General features: G+C 41.1%; 1 protein-coding gene and 1 long non-coding RNA gene across 2 annotated transcripts in view; one reads left to right on the forward strand and one right to left on the reverse strand.

The window, feature by feature from the left end:
• The window catches only part of LOC129738973 (gametocyte-specific factor 1 homolog), a 65,464-nt gene that overhangs the window by 17,159 nt on the left and 25,181 nt on the right, over positions 1 to 23,124 (reverse strand). The window lies entirely within an intron of this gene.
• On the forward strand, positions 1,492 to 2,447 carry LOC129738974 (uncharacterized). Its single transcript, XR_008735704.1, has 3 exons — positions 1,492 to 1,661; positions 1,718 to 2,251; positions 2,358 to 2,447. It is a non-coding gene; the product is annotated as an uncharacterized LOC129738974 (long non-coding RNA).

Consider the following 23,124-nt stretch of genomic DNA (forward strand, 5'->3'; position numbering starts at 1 on the left):
AATCTTGTCGACCCCCCTACCGGAAGTCGAGTTGTGCCGTGCAAGTGGGTGTTCAAAATCAAGAATATGACGGTAAACCTGCCCGGTACAAAGCTCGACTGGTCGTCAAAGGCTGCTCGCAACGTTCTGGATACGACTACCACCAAACGTATGTCCCGGTGGTTCGGATGAGTACCGTTCGAACGCTCTTGGCCGTGGCGGTCCAGCAAGACTTACACCTGCACCAACCTTTCTAAACGGGAATCTGAACGAGACGGTTTACGTTCGATAGCCACCAGGATTTGAGAGGGGGAATAAAGTGTGCCGACTAAAAGTGTGCCGACTAAAAGTGTGCCGACTGCCCTGTACGGCCTGAAGCAGGCGCAGCTGGAACGAGCGGTTCAACTATTTAGTACATCTTGGAGTCAGGTTTCAAGCGGTCTCCCTACGACAACTGCCTGTACACCCTGGTGACCGAAAATTTCAAAGTGTATCTGATCCTCTACGTGGATGACATCTTGATTGAGACGGATTCCACCTAAAAATTGAAGTGGATCAAATCGCAACTAGCAGCCGAGTTCGAGATGGAAGACCTGGAAGACGTCAGCATTTTTCTTGGCCTAAAAAAAGAGAGCAACAGGAAGCAAGGTACATTGTCCATCAGTCAAGCTGGGTATGTATCTTCCATGCTGGAGCGGTTCGGAATGCGGAACTGCAAGTCTGTTTCCACCCCACTAGAGACGAACCTCAAGCTGGTCCGAAATTCCGAAAGCGAGAAGTCAACGCAGCAGCCTTATGTGACGCCATCTTTTACCGTATGGTAAGAAATTAAATCACGCAACTTTGTGAAGCAGTCTATTTAAATTAGCCATTTAATTTAAAATCAAGAAAATCGAGTGATACCTGTTCTTCTGTCAATGGAATCGCTTGACAGACCATGACACACTAGCCTACTGGCAGAATGAGACTTCCGCTGAATCATTTCCAACATCGTGGTCCATGTGTATAGACGAATAGTCCTGTGCCATCAAAAAACGGTTACAATATCAAACCACTCGTATGTTTAATGCTCTGCGATCGAATCGAAAGTTCCAGTGCGACTGTTTGAACTTGATTAAACGGTAATTTATTATCACGTCTTAATGTCAACCAATAAAGCTCTCATAAATGTTCTCTCAGAAAGCGAAACATCAATCGCATATCTTTACAAGCGAATCACACGTCAAGTGACGGAACACTCCGAAAGGCGATCTACGTAGAGCAAGAACGCAGGGGCATGATCTGGAGGATCAGGATGAAAGTTTAGTAAACCCCAATACGTTCTAATGTTTCTCAAATGTGCACATAACACATGGGTCGAAGCTAATTGGAAAGTCAATCAAAGGTAGGCGCTAATTTATATTTAAAAGTAAACGGAAATAACACATGAATAATTCTTATAGTCCCGAGAGGATGACACGATAAGGTTGTCATTCATACGTGCAGTGATATAAAACTACTATAATAATAAAATCAATTAAAGGTAAGCTTTAATGATTTGTGAGCTAACGAACTCTAAATATTGGAAGTTTTCCCAGGCACAAAAGGATTCAGGTTCTAATGCTCCTAAAAGTCTTCGGGAAGCACAGAGCGAAGAAGGTTTTCTGAGGTTGCCCTTACAACAAAACGGACTAGAGACTAAGGTAAACTTTGATGACTCAAGAAACGATCAGATCCTTAATATTGGAATCTCTCGCAGGCATGAAGGCAACAATAAATTCCAATAAGAATTTGGAACAAGAAATCCAGTAGGAGAAAGGAAACAGCCAAGCCCTCATCAGAGGTAAACACTTTAATCTTCTACTCTATACCTCACACTAATTTTGTTGCCTTCAGGGCTTTTGGTGTAGGTTGGAAAAGTCATCAGGTGCAAGATATTGGAGCGCCACAACTCAACCATTCTCCGCATCCAAGCTGGTACATTCATCTGTGAATTGAAGAAGTGTGTGTCCAATAATCTACCCGGAGCGCTACTTTACCCTACTTTACAAGTGAATTTACGTTTCCGCATCATTTCTGACAAAAATATGGAAAAGACTATAGCATCTTTGCAGTTGCAAAGAAATTTACATGAAAATACGAGCAAAACACGCAGAAACTCAATGGGAATGCATGTTCTAAAGGACATTTACATGAAACTGCATGTGCTCCAAGCTGTCAACACACTTGTTGTTTTGCTCCAATTCCCGTAGGAATTTAATTCCGTTTGCTGCTCGCAGAATATTCTAGCAAGGTAAGTTCTGATCTAAAATCTATCCAATTGTATGTAAAACGACGTTGTTGAATAGTTGTAACCAATCGTCACTAATCTTTTCACATCGATTGATCTTTTTTTTCAGAAACCATAAGAGCCAAAAGCAGCGGCAAATGCAGCTAAGGTCTTAGTAAGGAGTAATTTATTCTATTCTACAGTCTGCAGTCCGATTCCCGGGGGAACTTCAAACACTTATGAACAGGTGTAAATATCATACATAAAATCTGCTAATAAAGTATGAATACCTGGTCAAACTTGTGTTTACGATCTTATTTCGAACATGGTAATCCAATAGGAATTTTGAATTGGGGTAAAAAAATGTAAATTTACAATAAACAAAGCACATGAATGCTATTGGGATTTTACATGAAGTATGCAGTATCATCACATGTAAAAGGCCGATTCCCTTCTACCCATGTACTTACATGTAATGCTACATGGATTTTTCTAACGTGTAAGGTAAACTTGTTTTAGGCTTAAAGTATATACAATTTAGCAGTTTTGATTGTAGAATAACATATTTGCACATGATAATGAATTTGATTACGATTGTTCATTCATTTCATAATGTATGTATGTATGTATGAGAACCCACCAGTGGCTGATAGGTCTTTCGACCCGAGTCGGTACGGGAAGTCTCGATCGCACATTCAAATATTGTTTATGCTTAACTCATCAACAATACTTGCAACACAACCAAGGGGTCCGTTACCACTGGTTTGGGATAGGTTTGACTCATCTCACTCCCTTCCAACTGTTCGAAACAAATAAAGAATCCTGAAAAGGTACCGAAGAAACTTTCTCATGATTCTAAATTTGCCGAGATACTCCGGCTGGCTTGAACCCACAATCCATTGTATATCAGTCTTTTGATCGTTTGATGACCTATCCAACCCCCCACAATTCCCCTTTAATAGAGTTAAGCTATTTTGTATTTGTAATCAATGAAAAAGATCGATTATATATACAACAAAAGAAAAAATAATGGAACGAACTCACCAATCTGAAGATATTTAGCTGAATCCACGATGGACATCGTGCTATGAATGCTGTGCATATTTAGTGATTCAGCGGTCCTGTATCATCCGGTTTCTTTGCAATGTAGATTGATGGTACAATAAAAAAAAATTCTTCGTTTTCTTGTAAATTACACAACCATTAATTTTTCAAACTTCTCCAGAAAACCGAAAAACTACGCGAACAACAAAATGACAGAAAAACGCGTCCGCACTCGACCAAGGCCTACTCAGAACTCCCGATTGTTCATTCATTTCATAATACATAAATAATTATGCGACTCTGAATAATTTGTGTTGAAAACACTTGTCTTACTCAATAAACGAGTAGCTCTATCGACACCTTGGTCGACACGATACTATTGATACTATTGAGATTCATTGATTTATGGTCAACACACATCGAACCTTAGAATCGTTTCATAGAGAATCAAAAGCATGTCTTCAATGCCGCTTGAGTCTTTCAAAATAGTTGTCAAAATCGATATCATGATTTAGTCAATGTGTCTTGAGCATTGCGAATTAATCTAGAATCGGAACCCTTACGTCTGCTGGCTTCAAGGGGCACACAAAAAAAGAAAGCCGGCAACACATCTGGGTGAAGAACCTGCTGTCCGAATTTGATGAGGTCCTGCGATCCCCGCTGACAATCCACGAAGACAACCAGTCCTGCATTCACATCGCAGAAGAGCCACGAGATCAAAAGCTAATGAAACATCTGGACATTCGCTACAATTTCATCCGTGAATGCATCCAGGACAAGGTCATCAAGCAATAGTACATCGCAACAAACCACCAGCTAGCGGATGTCCTCACCAATAGTCTGCTGGCTGGTCCATTGAAACAGCATCGTGCCTCCCTAGGATTGAGAGGGGGTGTAAAGGAACAACCCTAGGCGATAGTTATAATTAGCCGTTAGATTTAGTTTCCTCTAATTTTAAGGGGGGGGGGGGGGGGGGTGCGGTAGGGTCTAACACTTTAAAAAAATTGATTGTTTTTATTTTTTTAGTTTCTTATTGTAAAACATTTCAAGAATGTTGTGTCAAATTTTCAAGTCAATTGAAGCAAAACTGTAGAAATTATAGGCCTTTATCTCCTCCTAACTAATACTGCAAGAAAGCAAGAGCTGAAACTTCAAACGCATTTTTCTCGAAAGCACATTTTTGAAGTCCGTGGACATCGTCATTTGAAAACTTTTTATCCGATTCTTTTCAAATTTGGAACATATTTTCTACATGTAAAATACCAGACCCCAACGTTTTTCTTTTTTGTTTTTTTTTTACTTTGGGGAGATTTTACAGGTGAAAAATGGCAAATTTTTTCGTGAAAAATCGTAGTTTTTACTTCAAACAGCCACAAAAATTTCATAAAATTTTTTTTAAGTTGAATAAAAAAGTTGGGGTCCAGAAAAACATCTATTAAAAATATTTTGCTTTGATTTTTTGACTTCAGATGATTCTGTGCTGAGATACAGTGTCCACCGCAAATCCTGTTTTCTAAAAGGCATCCTCGAAAGTGCTCCGTCACCGGCTCATTTTTCAATATTTTTCTACGAAAAAATTACTAAATGTTCTTTTAACAATGCTTTGTATAATGCAAAAAATTTGAATACATTTGTTTGAACGATAGCTCTAGAAAAATTTCCTGAAAACGGTGTTTTTTTTATACCCGTTAGACCCCCCCCCCCCCCCCCCCCCCCCTTAAGTAAACTTTTTTTCTACAGTTGTTACCGGAGCAATCAGTCGTGCTAGAAGCAACAGTAGCAAACATCCCAACAGCAACGGAGGGTTGCCTGGGTCGCACGCATCTATACACACATCGCATGGAAATCGGAGATGCGCAGCCGAAAAAGCAGTCTTACTATGTGATGTCAAAATACATATTGAACGAGGTAAACAAGGAAGTGGACCGAATGATAAAGCTGGACTTGATAGAAGAAGCTCGCTTTTCGCCGTGAAACAACCCGCTAGTAGCCGTGAAGAAGAAGACGGGCCAATATAGAGTGTGTCTGGATGCTCGCCACCTAAACTCCATCATGATCAATAAAGGTTATCCAATCCCGCAGATTGCAGCTATTATAAACAACCTCAGCGGCTGCAAGTTCATTTCATCGATAGACTTAAAGGACGCATCCTAGCAAATACGTCTTGAAACAGCTTCAAGGCAACTTACGACATTTACGGTACCTCAGCGAGGCCATTTTCAGTTCAAGGTAGTTCCGTTTGGGTTGTGCACCGCTAGCCAAGGACTAGAGAGAGTAATGGTAACCATCTTCGCGGATATGGAACCAAAGGTCTTCCAATACCTTGACGACATTATTGTGTGTTCGGAGACCTTTGAAGAGCATATAAAGTTACTTGAAGAAGTGGCCAAGAGACTTCGTGCAGCTAATCTGACAATTTCTGCTGAAAAATCCTGTTTCTGTAGGAAGGAGATAAAATACCTGGGATATGTGTTAAACCAAGATGGCTGGATGGTGGATCCAGAGAAAACAAGCTGTGTAGTCAATTTTCCGATTCCAACAACCAGGAAAGAGGTGCAGCGCTTCATCGGCATGTGCAACTGGTATCATCGGTTTGTAGCAGACTTCTCAGAGATAGCGTCGCCTCTCACGGAGCTTACCAAGGTAAAGTACAAGTTTCGTTGGACGGTTGAAGCAGAAGAAGACTTACTACCACTTACTACGACTCAAATTAGCCTTAGTATTGACGCCTATTCTCGCGCCACCGGATTACACGAAGCAGTTTGCAATCGCTTGCGATGCGAGTGATGTGGCGATTGGGGCAGTTCTCACACAGGAAACTGACGGTCAAGAACATACAATTTGTTACTTCTCGCAAAAATTGTCGACGGCGGAGCGGAAATACTCGGTGACGCAGCGGGAGTGTCTGGCGGTAATCAGAGCTATCGAGAAATTCTGAGGATACGTAGAAGGCGTTCATTTCATCGTGTATTGTGACCATTCTGCGCTCAGCTACCTCAAGACGATGAAGAATCCAACAGCGCTGATGTGCAGATGGCGGATCCGGTTAAACGCCTTTGACTTCGAGATTCGCTACAGAAAGGGCTCGGTCAACGTAGTTCCTGATGCGCTATCGAGAATTGTTGACACGGTGACCCTGTTGAGGGCAAACAACGTTGATGAGTGGTACGAAGCGGTGACAAAAGGCATCAAAGAAAATCCAAACCATTTCGCAGACTACCAGATCATACAAGGGGAACTGTACTGTTGGGAGGACAACTCACCAACCGTCAAATGACGGCACAATTTACCAGTGGGCCTCTACAGCTGATGACTGGCAGCCTGACAGATGCCGTCTGATCGTGTGTCGTCATCTCCGTGATTCAGCAGATCTTCAGTTCCATTCTAAAAGTAATTGCGATAGGCAGCTCGTGCATTTAGTTTTATATGTATGTAGTTATCGTAAAAATACAAGTTTTTATACACTACTCGCGATTTGCTCATTTCCCAAACCACATATCGCAACAGTGGCGACGAGATAGTGGCGGAGTTGTTCAGAGTAAGCCCGTTTTTCCCGTAAAAATCACCCGGTGCAGGAGCGCAGCAGTCAACGCTCTCGGATACGATCGTGCAGATCCTGGCCAATCAACAAAAGCTGATGGTCCTGCTTTTACAGCAGCTGTCCGCCACACAGGTAGCTATCAACAAGCTGTCCCGCGACGAAACCGTACTCGATTCCCTGTCCAGCAACATGGCATAATTCGTGTACGACAAAGAAACCGGGTACACATTCGACGCGTGGTTTTTCCGCTACAGCGATCTCTTCGAGAAAGACGCCAATAAGCTGGATGACGCGACTAAAGTACGGCTCCTGCTACGGAATTATTTTATCGCTCGTGATCCGGTAGGCTCATTGCTCACCGGATCACGAGCGATACAACAGCTTTATTTTCCCAAAGCTGGCTCGTGAGTTTTCCTTCAGCGAAACGGTGGTAAAGTTAAAATCGCTGTTTGGTGCGTCTGTTTCCATCTTCCGTCGACGGTATAATTGCCTCCAGACAACCAAGGAGGACAGTGAGGACTATCTCGCCTAATCATGCCGGGTGGACAAGTCCTGCGTCGACTTCAAACTATCAGAAGTCACCGAAGACCAGTTTAAAGTTCTGACGTTTGTTTGGGGCCTCAAATCCAAACAAGACGCCAAAATCAGGATGCGGCTCATCAATAAGCCGTATGAATCAGCGGACCTCACACTCCAGCAAGTAGTTGAGCAGTGCAACAACCTCGTCAACCTCAAGATAGACACTGTCATGGTGGAAAATCCGTCAGCTGTCAACTACGTTACTCACAACCAGAGGCCCCAGCGTCTTTCTACCAGCGGCAGCACCTCCCATGATCAGCCTAAAACACCCTGCTGGTCCTGTGGAGAAATGCACTTCAGCAAAGATTGCCGATTTCGCGATCACACGTGCCGTGACTGCGGCAAGCAGGGTCATCGGGAAGGATACTGCGCCTGTTTTGCAACAAAATCATCATCAAGTAACCCGAGCAAGCAACAGCCGAAGAAAAACTTCAAGAAGAAGCGACAACACTCAGCGAAAACAGTGACAGTCAGAAACATCCGCCATGGGCGGAAATTCGTCGGGTCGGACATCTCCATAATCTCGCACCAATCTTGGGTCAAACTGGGCTGTCTGAAGGTTCAACCAGTTTCATGTCGGGTAAAAACAGCGTCCGGAAAACCTCTGGAACTCGTTTCGGAGCTACACTGCAGCATCACCCTCCGGAGCAATACCAGAGATGGTAAGTGTTTTGTAACAGCTCCTAACGTGGGTCTCAACATTCTAGGTATCGAATTGATGGACCAATTCGGCTTGTGGAACCAGCCGATCACATCGTTCTGCAACCAAATCTCCAGTCAGCCCACTCAAGACCTTACCGACCTCCGGGCCGAAGCAGGTTAAGAAGAGCTTAACCGGTTGGAAAGTCTCGACATTATTAATAAAATCGACTTTTCCGACTGGGCGGCCCCGATAGTCGTCGTGCGGAAGCCAAATGGGACGGTCCGCATATGCGCGGATTACTCCACCGGACTGAACGCTCCGGGGTCCTTCCAGCAGTTGATGGACGCCATGCTCGCCGGTCTCGACTGCACCACTGGTTATTTGGATGACATCCTGGTAGGGGGACGAACTCAAGAAGAGCACCGCCGCCCAACCGCCGCAAATCTTCAATGCTGCTTTTAATACGCCGTTCTTCCACACCACCACTACCACCACTCAGCCGTCGCTACCCATGTGCGTGGACGACAGTCTGCCGCTCCCACGTACCACCTCCAGATCTGCCCGGCAAATGCCATCTAAACCACCCAGTTGGCCACTACCCGCATGCATTCTGCCACCGTTTTTGCCTAGACCAACACTCAGAGCAACATTCAACAATCAGGTAATGCCTCCAGCTATCGTTACGACTCCGCGATTATCTAATGACAAGATCAATGCCGCCATTGATAATATCACCAATAGTAATTTAACACCATATTCATTCGCACCCTTTCGTCCCACTCAATGGGTATTGAATAATGTTCAGCCAACTTCACAGTTAGTGTCACAGAACACCTTGTATAACGATCCCAGGAATTTAAATAGTTTCCAAACGCAATTAGCAAATGTCACAACACTTAGAGTAACCAATCAGGACGTTGACAACTGGTATTAGCCCATTTAACCCCAACGAAACCGAAGAAAATATTACCACATACATCAGCGAACAAGCTAAAATTGAACGTTCCTCAATCGAGTGTTGTAAACTGGTTCGGAACAGCAATCGTTCCAATAGACCGCTTTCCTTCGTATCTTTCAAAATCCGCGTACCTAAGAACTTGGAACAAACTGTCTGCATCCCCTCCTTTTGGCCGTCCGAAATCACCGTGAAACCTTTTTTATTGAACCTTCGTCAGCAATACACCCGTATGAAGACGCCTCTCGCCAACAGACAATTCGACTTCCGTCAACAAAAAACTCCTCTGGCTATGCCACCCCATCAAATGCCATATTACCTCCATCCAACACATGTACCATACCAACCGCGCGCCGTCAGAACAACATTTCAACCTACAGAACGTGAACCTCCAGCAGTAATCAACCTCCCTCGTAGTTCTCTCAACACACAGAGCTGCCAGCTTCTTATGTACTACCAGAACGTGGGTGGTATCTATCAATCGATAAACAACTACTTTTCTGCCTGTGCCGATGAGTGTTACGACCTCCTAGCGTTCACCGAAACTTGGCTCTACTAACTAACTAACTACTAACACACTTTCTTCGCAAATCTTTGGTACAACCTACTCTACCTTCAGATGCAATCGCAGCACATTCAATAGCAATGGTGGAGGGGTTCTCCTAGCTGTGCGATCCGCATTATAAGCCAAACAAATTCAACCCCCAGGAGCTGAAACGGTTGAACAAATTTGGGTATCCGTAGCAATGGATCAATTCGAGCTCTATATTTGCGATATCTATCTCCCGCCTGATCGCACACAAGACTGCAGTATTCTCGACCCACATCTTAACTCCTTTGAGTGGATCACTGGTCATATGAAGCCTAAGGACAAGCTTCTTATTATTGATGACTTCAATTTCCCGGTAATAAAAAAAATGGAAACTCGCTTCCTCTGGCCACTTAAACCCCGATTCCAAAAGCTCAAGCATGACTATTAGCTCTTCTTATGTTCTGTATGCATACAGTACTGCTTGCCTCACCCAAAGAAGTAGCATTATTAACGCTAACGGTCGCATGCTCGACTTATGCTTCGGCAGTTCAGAATTTTTTCTCTGGACACCTTTGTTTTTGATGCACCTGATGCTCTAGTCAAACATCGTCAACACCACCCTCCTCTGCTTATAACCATCAAACACAATATTTACATATTCAAACAGCTTGAAGTGTCAGCTTCATATGACTTAATGAAAGCAAGGTACGACTCAATGATCGTTTTCTTATCAACCATCTCTTGGAATGAAGTTCTTGATGAACAAAATGTTAACTCAGCTACTCAAACCTTCACCAATATCATTGCACACGCCATCAACCAGTTTGTGCCTATCAAAACTTCTAGACCTTCTAACAATCCACCTTGGTCAAACACAGCTCTCAAGAAACTCAAAACTGCGAAACGCTCTGCTCTAAACAAGTTTACTAAGCACCGGAACGATTATTCAAAGCGTAGATATCGCTTTTTGAATCATAAATACAAATCACTGAATAAAACTCTGTTAGCAGTGCACCAAGCAAAATTCAATGCCTTTCAAGTGGCCCCAAAAAATTTTGGAACCATGTTAATAAACAGCGGGATGAATCTTGTCTTCCTAACACCATGTTAATATCGAAGCCAACACTACTTCGGATATTTGCGACCTGTTCCGAATTCACTTTAAAAGTGTATTCACCGAAACTTTAAGCGATGCTGAAATCTCCGCCGCTGCATCTTATGTACCACTACGAGATACAATTGGGCCTCATCCAACCATCACTGCTGCTGCCTTTGAAACCGCCTGCTCTGTCCTGAAATGCTACACCAACCCTGGCCCCGATGGCATCCCATCGATTGTCCTTAAAAGATGCTCATCCACTTTATCGCCAGGACAAGCCCACATTTTCAATCTGTCACACAGCAGTGGCCGATTTCCGAGCCTTTGGAAAGATTCTTATGTTTTTTCCGTTCACAAGAAAGGAAACAAATCCGATGTAACCAACTACCGTGGCATCGCTGCGCTTTGTGCAGCATCGAAGTTATTCGAGCTTATTATTTTGAAGCACTCCACTGTTCTTCGTACAAATCCGACACTAAACACGGATTCATGCCTGAAAGATCCACCAATACCAATTCAGTTGCCTACTCATCGTACATTTTCAGTGCGTTTCAAGCACACCACCAAGTCGAACACAAACACATACAGGATCTCAATGAAACATGATGTTTCCACGAAGAGATTCTTTTTTTCTTAACTCTAAGTGTACATCTTTCGAGGATATGATGGCTAGCATCTTACAAATGCTACAACCACCCACCCATCAAAAGTGTACTATGTATGCCGTGACCGGGATTCGATCTCATACCCCCTGGCTTAGAAGACTTGAAGGCTATCCTCTACGCCACGGGCGGCGGCAAAATGCCGTCTATACGGATTTATCCGCTGCCGTCAACCATAGGATTGCCATATCTAAATTCTCTCGACTTGGCATACATGGGTCTGCACTTTAGTGGCTTGAATCCAATGTTCCGAAAATCAATCATTTTCGATCAGCCATGCTTTACTGCATTCAGATCCAAAAAATCGAAGCAGTCAATTTTTCCTTCTTCAACCAAATCATATAAACAATCATGCATGACAACGACGCTTCTGTATTTGAAACATTCCCGCAAAACATGATGTGGTAAAGATGGACGCAGACTATCAGCGATGAACGTCTCGATGGTGATTGCCTTCCTTGATGGTTTTCCACCATCTAGGATCACAACTGATATGTCTCAGTTCTGAGCGATGGGTAAAGGTTGCAATATGATTTTTAATTTTTCGCTTTGCGTAGAAGAACAAAATCATTAATTAGTAACCGCAATGAACTCTCCAGCATGTGCTACGGCTTTTTTCAACATTTGGTTTTGGTATTTCCCCAGATTTTCCTTCTGAGTCATTCATGATCGTCTATCAATAACGAACATAATCAACAATGATGCGAGGATAGGCCGTAGTGAATGATTGTGGGAACGACGTTCAAAACTTATCATCAAGTATGTCGATCACCTTTGAAAAGCCACGTGACGAATAGCAACGGTAGCCCCCAATGGGGCATGATATATTTTCATGTATCTAATTAGTGTTGATGTTCGACAAATATTCAACGAATACATTCACCACGTGCGTATCACAGCACTCGGAGGTGTAAGTATTCTAGCTTGAAATGAATCCTGATTGCTTTTCTTGAGCGATTTTCCGAACATTGCTTGAATCCTACCTCTCTAATAGAAGCATGTCTGTAAAGATTGGAGATCATACTTCCACACCTTTCCACGTTACATCTGGGGTCCCCCAAGGCTCTCATTTAGGGCCTTTTATATTTTTAATGTACCTAAACGACGTGAATCTTCTACTGAAATGTATGCACATCTCATACGCGGATGATTTTAAACTCTACTACATCATACGCTCTCCCAAAGATGCGGAATTCCTACAAATCCAACTAGACGCCTTCTCGAATTGGTGTCATCTAATTTAGAGTACTGCTCAATCGTTTTGAACTGGTCTCGTCAACTATGAACTGAGCTTTTGGGGGACGTGATAAAATGTAGACCTTAACTCGTTGGTGGTTGGTACAGAACTCTTTATTATTCGTTTACTTAAATCTATCGCGCGGTGACAGACTGAACATGATCCGTCGAGTCAGCATATGCAGTTCGTTGCACATGGGTCGATGTAGGATGTTTATCAAGAATGCTTAGCTCGCATAAACATTCACATCGCACCGTGTGGCAATTCTTGCAACAATGTTGCGACATGCGATGGTAAGTCCGGCATCCACCACACGCCCTGTTTATTTGTTTATAAAAATTGTGTCTCCTAAGCCATAATTTTTATAACCTCTAACATAAGATTTTTGTTCTCTTTCTCTTAAACAATTTAACATTAATAGAAATGCTGTTACATAATGATGTATCTTAGATTGTGTTATCGACGTATTTATGTATCCTATAGTATTCCATGATTTAAAATAGACGTTTTTCATTTATGTTTATTTTATATACTTTATGTAGTAGTATCGGTAGTTGTATGTATGTATATGTAATATTCAAATAATTCTCTTTTTAAAATAAACTATCATAGCAATTTACTCTAATGGAATAGTTTCATTCTATCCACCACACGCTCTGGTTTTATTTTCTAAATATCTTTATCCTAGATTTATGAACTATTTCTTCCTTATTTTTAATTATTATTTTTAAATTTGAATCTAAATCTTCAACTACTTGGTATGGTCCTACATATAAATTTTCCATCTTGGACCCAGTTTCATTTTTTAATAACACTAAGTCTCCTTTGTTAAAATTCATTTGTTTCGCCAAGTTGTTGAATTTTTCAACTCGTTTTATTTTCTCTTGTATTATTTTGTCCCTGATTGCTTGTTGCGAAGATTTCAATTTAATTTTTAAAATTTTTGAATAATCCTCAATGTCATATATTGGGTTAACTGTCTCGGCGTCAGATAGGTTTGATGGCAAATTACAGATTTTACCGAAAACTAGCTCAAATGGTGTTTTGTTTGTCGTTGTGTGGACTGTAGTATTGAACGCAAACTGGTAGTATTTCAACCAACTGTCCCAATACAAGGGTGATTTCTCACTATATATACGTAAGAAATTTCCCAAGTTTTTATGAGAATTTTCTAGTCCACCGATTGTTTCGTGGTGATATGCTGTTGAATTCAGTTTTTCTATTTCGAGTAATTTGCATATATCCGAAAATAGATTCGACATGAATTCTTTGCCTCTATCTGTTACGATTCTTTTTGGAATCCCATAGTTTAAAACAATGGTTTCTACAAAAGCTTTCGCTACCGTTTCTGTCTCTTTGTTTTTAATGGCTGTTGCCGTAATAAACTTTGTCAGGTCGCATTGCGTTGTTAACACGTTCGTCGCCCAAAAAAAATCTCAGAGCATGAAAGTAAAGCGAGAGAGCTTCAGATTTACAACGCGTGGCAGAACTGAGCGGCAACCTTGCTTAAGAGAGCCGTCACCCATATATGGGTGACGTGGCGACGAACGTGTTAATATATATCGGTTACCTTCTGCACTAGGCAGTAAAGGACCAACTAGATCTAAGTAAATTATTTCAAACGCAGTTTCAGCTGTTGTTGTGATTATCATTGGTGTTTTTGGTTTATTTATGATTCTGTTTTTCTGGCATAACTGGCACGAATCAATGAAAACTTTGATATCTTTTTTCATATTCTTCCAATAGATTCTTTGCTGGATAGTGTGCAGAGTTCTATTGATGCCTGCATGGCCTGCCGTTGGTAGTACATGATAGTCGTTCATTATTATCTTTTTCTGTATGTCTTCTTTTATCACTTTTATGTGTTCCCCTATAATAATTATATCTGGTATATCCTTTATTTTTATTTCATGGATATTTTCCATTAGATGTTGAGCGCTCTTTTTTCTTTTTAATAGTATGCATACGTTCTTCATTCTTAAATTTTTATATAATTCGCTACCTTTTTCATTACTCCCCGTAGGTGAGTTAATGTTTGAGTTGGCGGTATTCTTCATTTTTAAATTTTTTATATAATCCACTACCTTTTTCATTACTCCCCGTAGGTGAGTTAATGTTTGAGTTTGTGGTATTCTTATTTTTTGTGGGGTTATTTCAATTTCTTTTATACTTGGACATACTTCCATTTCCATATATTCCACATTTGACTCATGAGGCTGATCAGTTCCTTCCGTGTCAGTGATTTCTTTGATTTGTTTTGATTTTGACCGTGTTATCACTGTCATTGTTTTTTCTGTCATAGTTTTTAGATCGGAAATCGAAATACGTGATAACGCGTCCGCTATCACATTATTTCTTCCGGGAATATAGTTAATTTGAAAATCGTACTCCTCAAGTGTCAACCGAAATTTGGTTAGCCTACTTGAAGGATCTGTTAAAGAAAACAGGTAAACTAATGGCCTGTGATCAGTATGAACAATAAACTTTCTTCCGTAAAGGTACGGTCGGAAATGTCTGATTGCCCACACCAAAGTCAATAGTTCCTTCTCTATAGTTGGATATCTAGTCTCAGCCTGGTTTAAGGATTTACTAGCATATGCAACCGGTCTGCCATTTCCATTGGAAAGAACTGCACCAATTGCATACCCAGATGCATCCGTATGTAACGTAAAGGTATTATTTTTACCAAAATCAGGAAAATCAAGTACAGGTGGATTTATAAATTTTTCTCTTAAAGTATTGAAGGCTTCATTGCATTCAATGCTCCAATTGAATTGTACATTCTTTCTTGTTAGGAGATTTAGAGGTGCACATATTGCTGCAAAATTTTTAACATGTTTGCGATAATAATTCGCAAACGCTACGAAACGCTTCACCTCGTCCGCATTTTTCGGAATGGGCCATTTTTTCACTGCTTCTATTTTAGCAGGATCAGGCTTTATTCCTTCAGCGGATATAAAGTGTCCTAAGTAGAGTAACTCTGTTTTAAAGAAATTACATTTCTTAGGATTCAATTTTAGATTGACTTTTCGAAGTTTTTCAAAAACTGCAATGAGGTTCCTATTGTGTTCCTCAATTGACTTACCAAAGACAATAATGTCATCTAAATAGACAAGACATTTTGTCATATCCAACCCTGACATCGCTATCGTCATAAGACGGGAAAATGATGAGGGGCTTATTTTGAGACCCATCGGCAGTCTCGTCATTTGATACTGTCCGGATGGTGTCGAAAAAGCTGTCACTGGTCTATCTTCTGGACGTAGGGTGCATTGATAATATCCTTGTGACAAGTCTAAATGCGAAAAATAACGAGCACCTGAAAGTGTATCTATAATGTCTTCAATATTAGGCAAAGGGAATTTATCATCCTCAATTACCGTATTTAGCTTCCTGTAATCTATAACAAGTCTCCACTTTTTCTTGTCATTTGCAGATTTTTTGGGCACTAGCAATATTGGACTATTCCATGCGGAAGTGGCCTTTTCAATAATTTGGTTCTTTACCATCTTTTGAATTTGCTCTTCTACTTCCGACTTTTGCATTTGCGGCAATTTATAAGGTTTACTATAAATTGGCTGGGCTTCTTTATTTATTTTAATCACTGGACTGTAGATATCTGTTACAGTCAGATTATCGTTTTCAAGACAAAATATATCAGCATATTTTGTGCAAATTTGTTCCATATGTTGTTTCTCTGTTTTTGGCAAAAGACTCAAATTCAATTCTTTGAAAAGCTGTTGCATTCTGTCTGACTTATCATTTTTATAATCCATCGCCAGTATCAAATACTCGCTGGCTGGCTTGATTGTTGGTTTTAGATTTGAAATTCGAACTGGTTTGTTTTTAACATTGATCATTCGTATGGGTATTTTCCCGTTCGAAGGTTGTACAATAGCTTTGCAACAAATACTTGTGGTTGTATTTCCTCATTCAATACAATACACGTTTCAAAAAAATTAGTTTCGACGTATCTAACAATTTCCGTTCTAGCCGGTATTGTAAAATACTCGTGATTTGGATTTTTGAATTCCATCTTCATTCTTGCGAAATCAATGTTTGCTCCGAATTCCTTAAGGAAATTTGTACCAATTAATCCTGACACTTGGGATGGTAGTTTTTCCATAATATGAAATCTTATTGGATATTCGCTCAAACTGTAACCCAAAAATGTATCAATAAATCCTAACGTACTGGTTACTCCGTTAACACCACTAACTTCTAGTGTTAAGGAATCATCTATAAAAATTTCTTCAGGGATACACCTTTTGTCTAAAAGACAACAAGATGCTCCATTGTCCACTATCAGTTCCACTTCTTTGTTAAATAGTAGGAATCTAGCTCTGAGAACCTTTTTTGCATTCAAATCAGCGAAAAAGATCTATCAGATTAGCTTCCTCTCTCTGTTGGTTATCATTTTGTTGTTGTTGTTGTTGTTGAGGCTGTCTTTGAGGACATTCTTCGGCAACGTTTGCAGTGTGTGAACCTCCACGTCCACGACCATGACCGTTACCTCTGGAGCTTCCGTAATAGTTATTTCGATTGTTGTTAAAATTGGAGTAGTTACCGTTGTTAAAATTTGAGTAATTGCCTCTTCCTCGGTAACCCCCGTTTCCTCTGGAGAAACCGCGACCTCTAGGGTTTCCCCGGCCTCTGCTTCCAGCAGTGCACCATAGGGCCATCATGTTCTCAATACTTACATCCGCGTTCGGAGCACTTTGGCACTCCAAAGCATCGGATATGGCTTTGTTTAGTGAGGTAGGGTTTCTCGCTTTCAAGAAAAATTTTGTCGAGGGATCTTTCAGCCCTTCGACAAAGGCCTGGACCACTACGGGTTCTACTATATTTAATGCCGCTGCCTCATTTGGGAATGTTCCCATTGAGACGTGAGCGGCGGCTAGTTTAGCGGATAGTTTTTCTAATTCTGATCCATAGTCAGAAATAGTCTTGGATTGTTGTCTCTTAGACAACATTTCTTTTTCCACCGCCCTCGGTGTTACTTTGATCGAGAATTTGGCTTTTAGTGCATCGAATGCCTCCTTGACGGATTGTGCATTGTCGATTGCACCATGGGCTGCGCCCACTAACCTTGTTTTCGAAAATTTGATTATGGCTGTTGGTGGAACATCCGTGGAGTATTCCACCAAGAGCTCTACTGTCTCTATGAACAGAGACAGTTTCGATGGTTCTCCATCGTATTTATCAATTAGCTTCATAGCTAACGATAAATTGAGGATGGCTACCATTTTTTTTTCAGTTATCTCATCGTCTGATAGAAAATCAGTCGACTCGTCTTCCAATTCAGAGTCTATCTCTTCTTCTTCCTCTTCTATTCCTTCTTTATCATCTACTTCTTGTTCCTCTTCTTCTACTTCTTCTGCTTCTTCTAATTTAGAATTTCCGTCTTCTTTTACTTCCTCTATAATAGTGTCATCCAGCGGTTGCGCTTTTAGGATTTTTAGACACTCTGTGGCTATTGATTTTAAATGTTTATAGCGCTCCACATAAGGTGTAGCGTCTTTTCCCGTTTTCGAAATGACCTCTTTCAATTCTAAAAGTATAAGCTTTATAGCTTTCACTTTTGCTTTTTTTGTTTCTTCTGTGTATGTTGATTTTTTCTTGAGTTGGAGCTGAAGGTTTTTCAAACGATCTCCAGCCTCAAAAAATTTTTCCATTAATTACTCACTAAACTAATTCACTAAATCCAAATCAATTACTCACGTTTATATTTGAATTACTGCGTCATCATTGGAATGATAGAACCTAAAAATAGTAATCTGCCTAAATATGTGTTTTTTTTTTACAATAACTTTTATTATGGATACTTCCCTATAATTGTAGACGCTCGTACTCCGAGAGAACCATTTCCAGTTCCCGGTAGTCCCATAATTGACTTTCGATGTCTCCTCGTGGTTCCCGTATCGCTGCTGATTTTTCGTTACTGCCGCTGCTGCTAGCTTGAATATTTCTTCTGCGCCCAGTTGAGACCAATATTTTGACTCGCGCTCTAGGGCTTCAATGCACTCGTTAATGATTGTTTTTTCAAGGCTTCTGTCACTAGCCATTTTGTGCGATTTTCTTAGCGTCTTTTATCACTTTTGATATAACTGTTCATTTTTGTCCATCACCGTCTTTTCTCCATTCGCTTATCTGTGTCACTTTCTTTTTTCTACACTTGTGCCACGACACGCCGGGCAACTCGGTCTGCTACTCTTTCTGTGTGTTGGCGTTGAATTTTCGTCACTGCTTTTACGATAATGTACCCTGCCGCCGTGATGGCAAGCGCACATAGCGCGACGGTCTGAATTGTGTGATTCTGACTGTTTCTCACCGCACTACTTGCTGGCGCGACGATCTCGTCCGCCGAGAACCAGCCCATTGCACTGGTAATTAATTACGCTACACTCTCCATACGCGTCAATTATTGATTTAGCATGGCTCGAGATTTAATTTTTCTGCTCCTCGCTTGATTCGGTTTCACTTAGAGTTAGAGCTAATGCAGAGTTTTAACGCGAAACTGTGTTATTCGTGCACTCTGTTCACTGGGTGCCCCTGGGTGCAAAGTTCGGGTTTCTTCTGTTTTCAGTCACCCTGGAAAAATCACACCGACTTATTTTCTTCACTGTTTCTCATCGTGGTCCTTAACACTGGTTTTCCGCAAATTTTCGTACTACACTAATTCGCATTTCACTCAGGTTAACTTTTACACTGCAGGATCGCCATGAACTGGTCTCGTCAACTATGAACTGAGCTTTTGGGGGACGTGATAAAATGTAGACCTTAACTCGTTGGTGGTTGGTACAGAACTCTTTATTATTCGTTTACTTAAATCTATCGCGCGGTGACAGACTGAACATGATCCGTCGAGTCAGCATATGCAGTTCGTTGCCCATGGGTCGATGTAGGATGTTTATCAAGAATGCTTAGCTCGCATAAACATTCACATCGCACCGTGTGGCATTTCTTGCAACAATGTTGCGACATGCGATGGTAAGTCCGGCATCCACCACAGTTTCGAATCCCTCCTATAACAACTCAATTGAACGTATCGAGAAGATCCAACGTAAATTCTTACGCTTCCCTCTCCGCAACTTACCTTAGAACGATCCATCAACCTTCCTGCATATGAAGACAAATGCAATCGTATAGGACTTGATACTCTGTCTTCTCGTCGGCTGTTTTAGATGCATCCAACCCCCTGGCAACTTGACAGTTCAGGCGAGTTTCGTGTGCCTGTTCCAAAATCGCAGATGTCGCTGGTGTACCGCTTGTTTGCATGCTTTTTAAGTCATGCATATGAAAAAGGGCCCATCATGAAATGCGGTGCAAATCAGGTTTTTTTTTAAACTTTTGAATAAATAAAAAATTTATCACCAAAATTAATATTCTCATTCAGTTTTCTACCAATTTACCTTTCAAATAAAGGGTGATGCGGTCAAAATTTGGTCAAGGGAAAAAGCGTGTAAATCGGTGAAATCGTTTATTTAAAAAATCAAATTAAATTTCTTTTTCAAGTTTAATTAGTACCTATAAAATTCAGGAAAAATATTCAGTTAGGCTTCCGCTTTTCCAAATCCGAATTGCCGGGCCTTACGCTTAACCCATGCCATCAGATTTTGTACAGCCACCATGTCCACCTACTTCGCCGCAGAAAGTCAATTTGCCTTGAACTGCTGCTCGTTCTTAGCATTTATTTTTGTCTTCTTTAGGTTCCGCTTGACAATAGCCCAGTATTTCTCAGTTGAGCGGAGCTCTGGCGTGTTTATTGTTTAAAACATCAACGGATCACATGTTGATCCTAATGACTACACTATAACTAACAAATTAAAATTAATCTCAACATAAAACTATACAATGCTAGATACACACACCTCCAACAGTTCGAGGCAGTCGATTCTAGATGTTAGAAGGTCCGCTACAACTAGAGCATGTGTAGCATTTCGGCGTACTTGAAGCGTATCTAAGCCTATGAGACGGCAGCGGTTTTCATAGCTTGGTAAACGAAACGGATCTTGCCGGTTTAGGTGTCGAAAACCCGAAGTTTGCTCATATCAGTTGTTAGTATTTGGATAGGATTTTTTCACGATTCATGATATTTACGGCTTATGTTCTTTCGTTCTTTGATAGCTTATGTTTCTTTAATTCTTTCCGTCATCTACGAAAATGTGATTATTTTCTTTATTTATTTTTTAGGTACAAAGATGTACCAAACAATTTCATAACATCAGTATTGATTTCAACAGAGCAACACCTCCCTGTGCAACTGGTCTGCTCGGAACCTTGAGCAGCACTGATTGCTTCTACATCTGACCGTAAGTAGCGGCAAACCCGAAGCAATCGACCATGTGCTCGCTCGGCTTAAATCCAAAGTCGATGGGTGGGGTTAGAGAAACAATAGAGATCAATAGCGGGAAAGATCACATGCGGGATATACAACATTGTGTTTTCGATAGAAGGTCCAGCAGTTGATCGGCAGAGCTCGATTGCTCGGGTTCGCCGGTTTCATCACGTTCACCGTGGTGAAATTGGCTAACGCGCCGTTGTACTGAAGCGGAGATTGCAGGTTCAAGTCCTGCCGGTGAGCCGTTATATCTTTTTCGAAAAATTCATGATATTTACGGCTTATGTTCTTTCGTTCTTTGATAGTTTATGTTTCTTTAATTCTTTCCGTCATCTACGAAAATGTGATTATTTTCAGGTACAAAGATGTACCAAACGATTTCATACCATCAGTATTGAAGAAAAAATAGTGATATACGCGAGTGAAACTGAACTCCGCTTGCACAAAAGGTGCAAAGTGTAAAAATCTCAGTCCAGTTCAAAGTTTTGCGTTCCCCGCGCCTGGATATGTGAGTGTAATTAAAGGCATTTTGTCTTTGGAAATAAAGTTCAAGAGGGAAGTCGAGAAATGCGTAAAGTGGAGAAAAGTTAAGAAGAGCTAAGTATAGAAAGTCTGAACAGCTCAAAAGCAGAAAAAAAGGAGTAAGCCTATAAATTTAAGTTGCAACAGCAGTTCAAAGTGAGAGTGAGTTGATCGTAATAAAACATAGTGCCAATTGATAAGACTAGTGAATTACCCAGAATTGCACAACCATCAAAATCCCAGTGCAACAGAAGAGAAAAATTCGCCTCCTATCTGAAATCAAATAATCGCTAGAAATTGGACACTGTGTATCATAAGCACAGAGACATAAGTAACATTTGAGCCACACGTACCCCATCATCGCTCATAGTGCTTTCGTGTCAAAAAAAAATCGTGACACAGGATCACAGGGTGGCATTTCATCAGCCTCAAGAGCTGATCGCAGTACGAATAATACGCTAGTGAAAAATAAAGCGTATTTCTAAAGGTAACCCGCGTCAATGTGGGTGTTAGTTTGGGGCTAAAAGCCTGCTCTGAGATCTCACACACGGTGCTTAGGCCTCACGAACGACAATCGGCCGGTCCATACTCGGTTGCGGGTTGAGAACCCCGGGTTGCGGAACTTATCGGCAAGCGCCCATCTCCACGTGTTACCGTGCTTGTCGGCAGTAAGCAGCAGCAAGGAATCGGGAATCGACTGGACTTCAGCAGCGCTTGGCAGATCGTCAGCATCCACCACCCTATCAGACCTACCTGTCCACACGGAAATCCCACCTACGCTGGTTGTGGGGTGAGTACAAACCTACCAAAAGGACTTTACCAAACACACCACATTGTAAATCTAAAAATTAAGAAATAGGGAACTAGATAGGAGGCAACCAAATCGAAAAGTAATATATGCACAAACTCAACTGAAATTTTCTAATTTGTTCTACTTTCGAGAGCGTCCGATACTTAGGAAAATATCTATCCAAGTGTTTGTCGTTGCGTGCAAGTCTTCTTATTAGACCGATTCATTATCGCAGAACTTTTTAATTTATTCTTTTATTTTGTTTTTGGGATTTGGGATTGCGTGTGTTGAAGTCTTGTGTTAAAATACTACCGCAAACCTAGATAACGATTGTTCGAGCCACTTATCCAGCTATCAATTTTGCAACGACGCTGACCAAGAAAACAAAATGATCTATTGTGACGAGTGCAAGCATTGGTTCCACCAATCTTGTGCACAAGTCACATTAGTCCCAAGTAGGAAGGTTCCCTGGTTATGTCCAAGATGTTTAGCAATAAAATCTTGGATAGAAAAGTCCCAGGTAGAAAAACCTGCGGGAAAACCGCAATTAGATATAGAAGAAGTTCTTCATCAAATGTTAGATTTCAAAAAAAGGTCAATGGAATATATGACTCTATAATACAAATACGCTTCCAAACCTTTGCTTCTGACATCGCGCAGGGAAAAGCTAGAAGAAAACACACGTGGTAGAATGCGCTATATGTAGTTTCATAGAAATCGTTGGATTCAATGCAAACATGAAAAATTAAAATAGATGTATCTCGTTTGGATACAAGTGGATACTGACGGTTGTACCTGCATCTTGTAGACGAAATCTTCGACTTTATTTTGCATCTAAAGCGAGCTGCCCGATGTTGCCCGGTGTTTGTAAAATAAGGCGTGAAAAAGCCCTATTTTCGGTAAATTTTTTAACATAGCTCTACAGTATCACATTTTACAAACTTGAAATGTT

The sequence above is a fragment of the Uranotaenia lowii genome, chromosome 1, assembly GCF_029784155.1.
Source record: "Uranotaenia lowii strain MFRU-FL chromosome 1, ASM2978415v1, whole genome shotgun sequence".
Classification (NCBI taxonomy): domain Eukaryota; kingdom Metazoa; phylum Arthropoda; class Insecta; order Diptera; family Culicidae; genus Uranotaenia; species Uranotaenia lowii.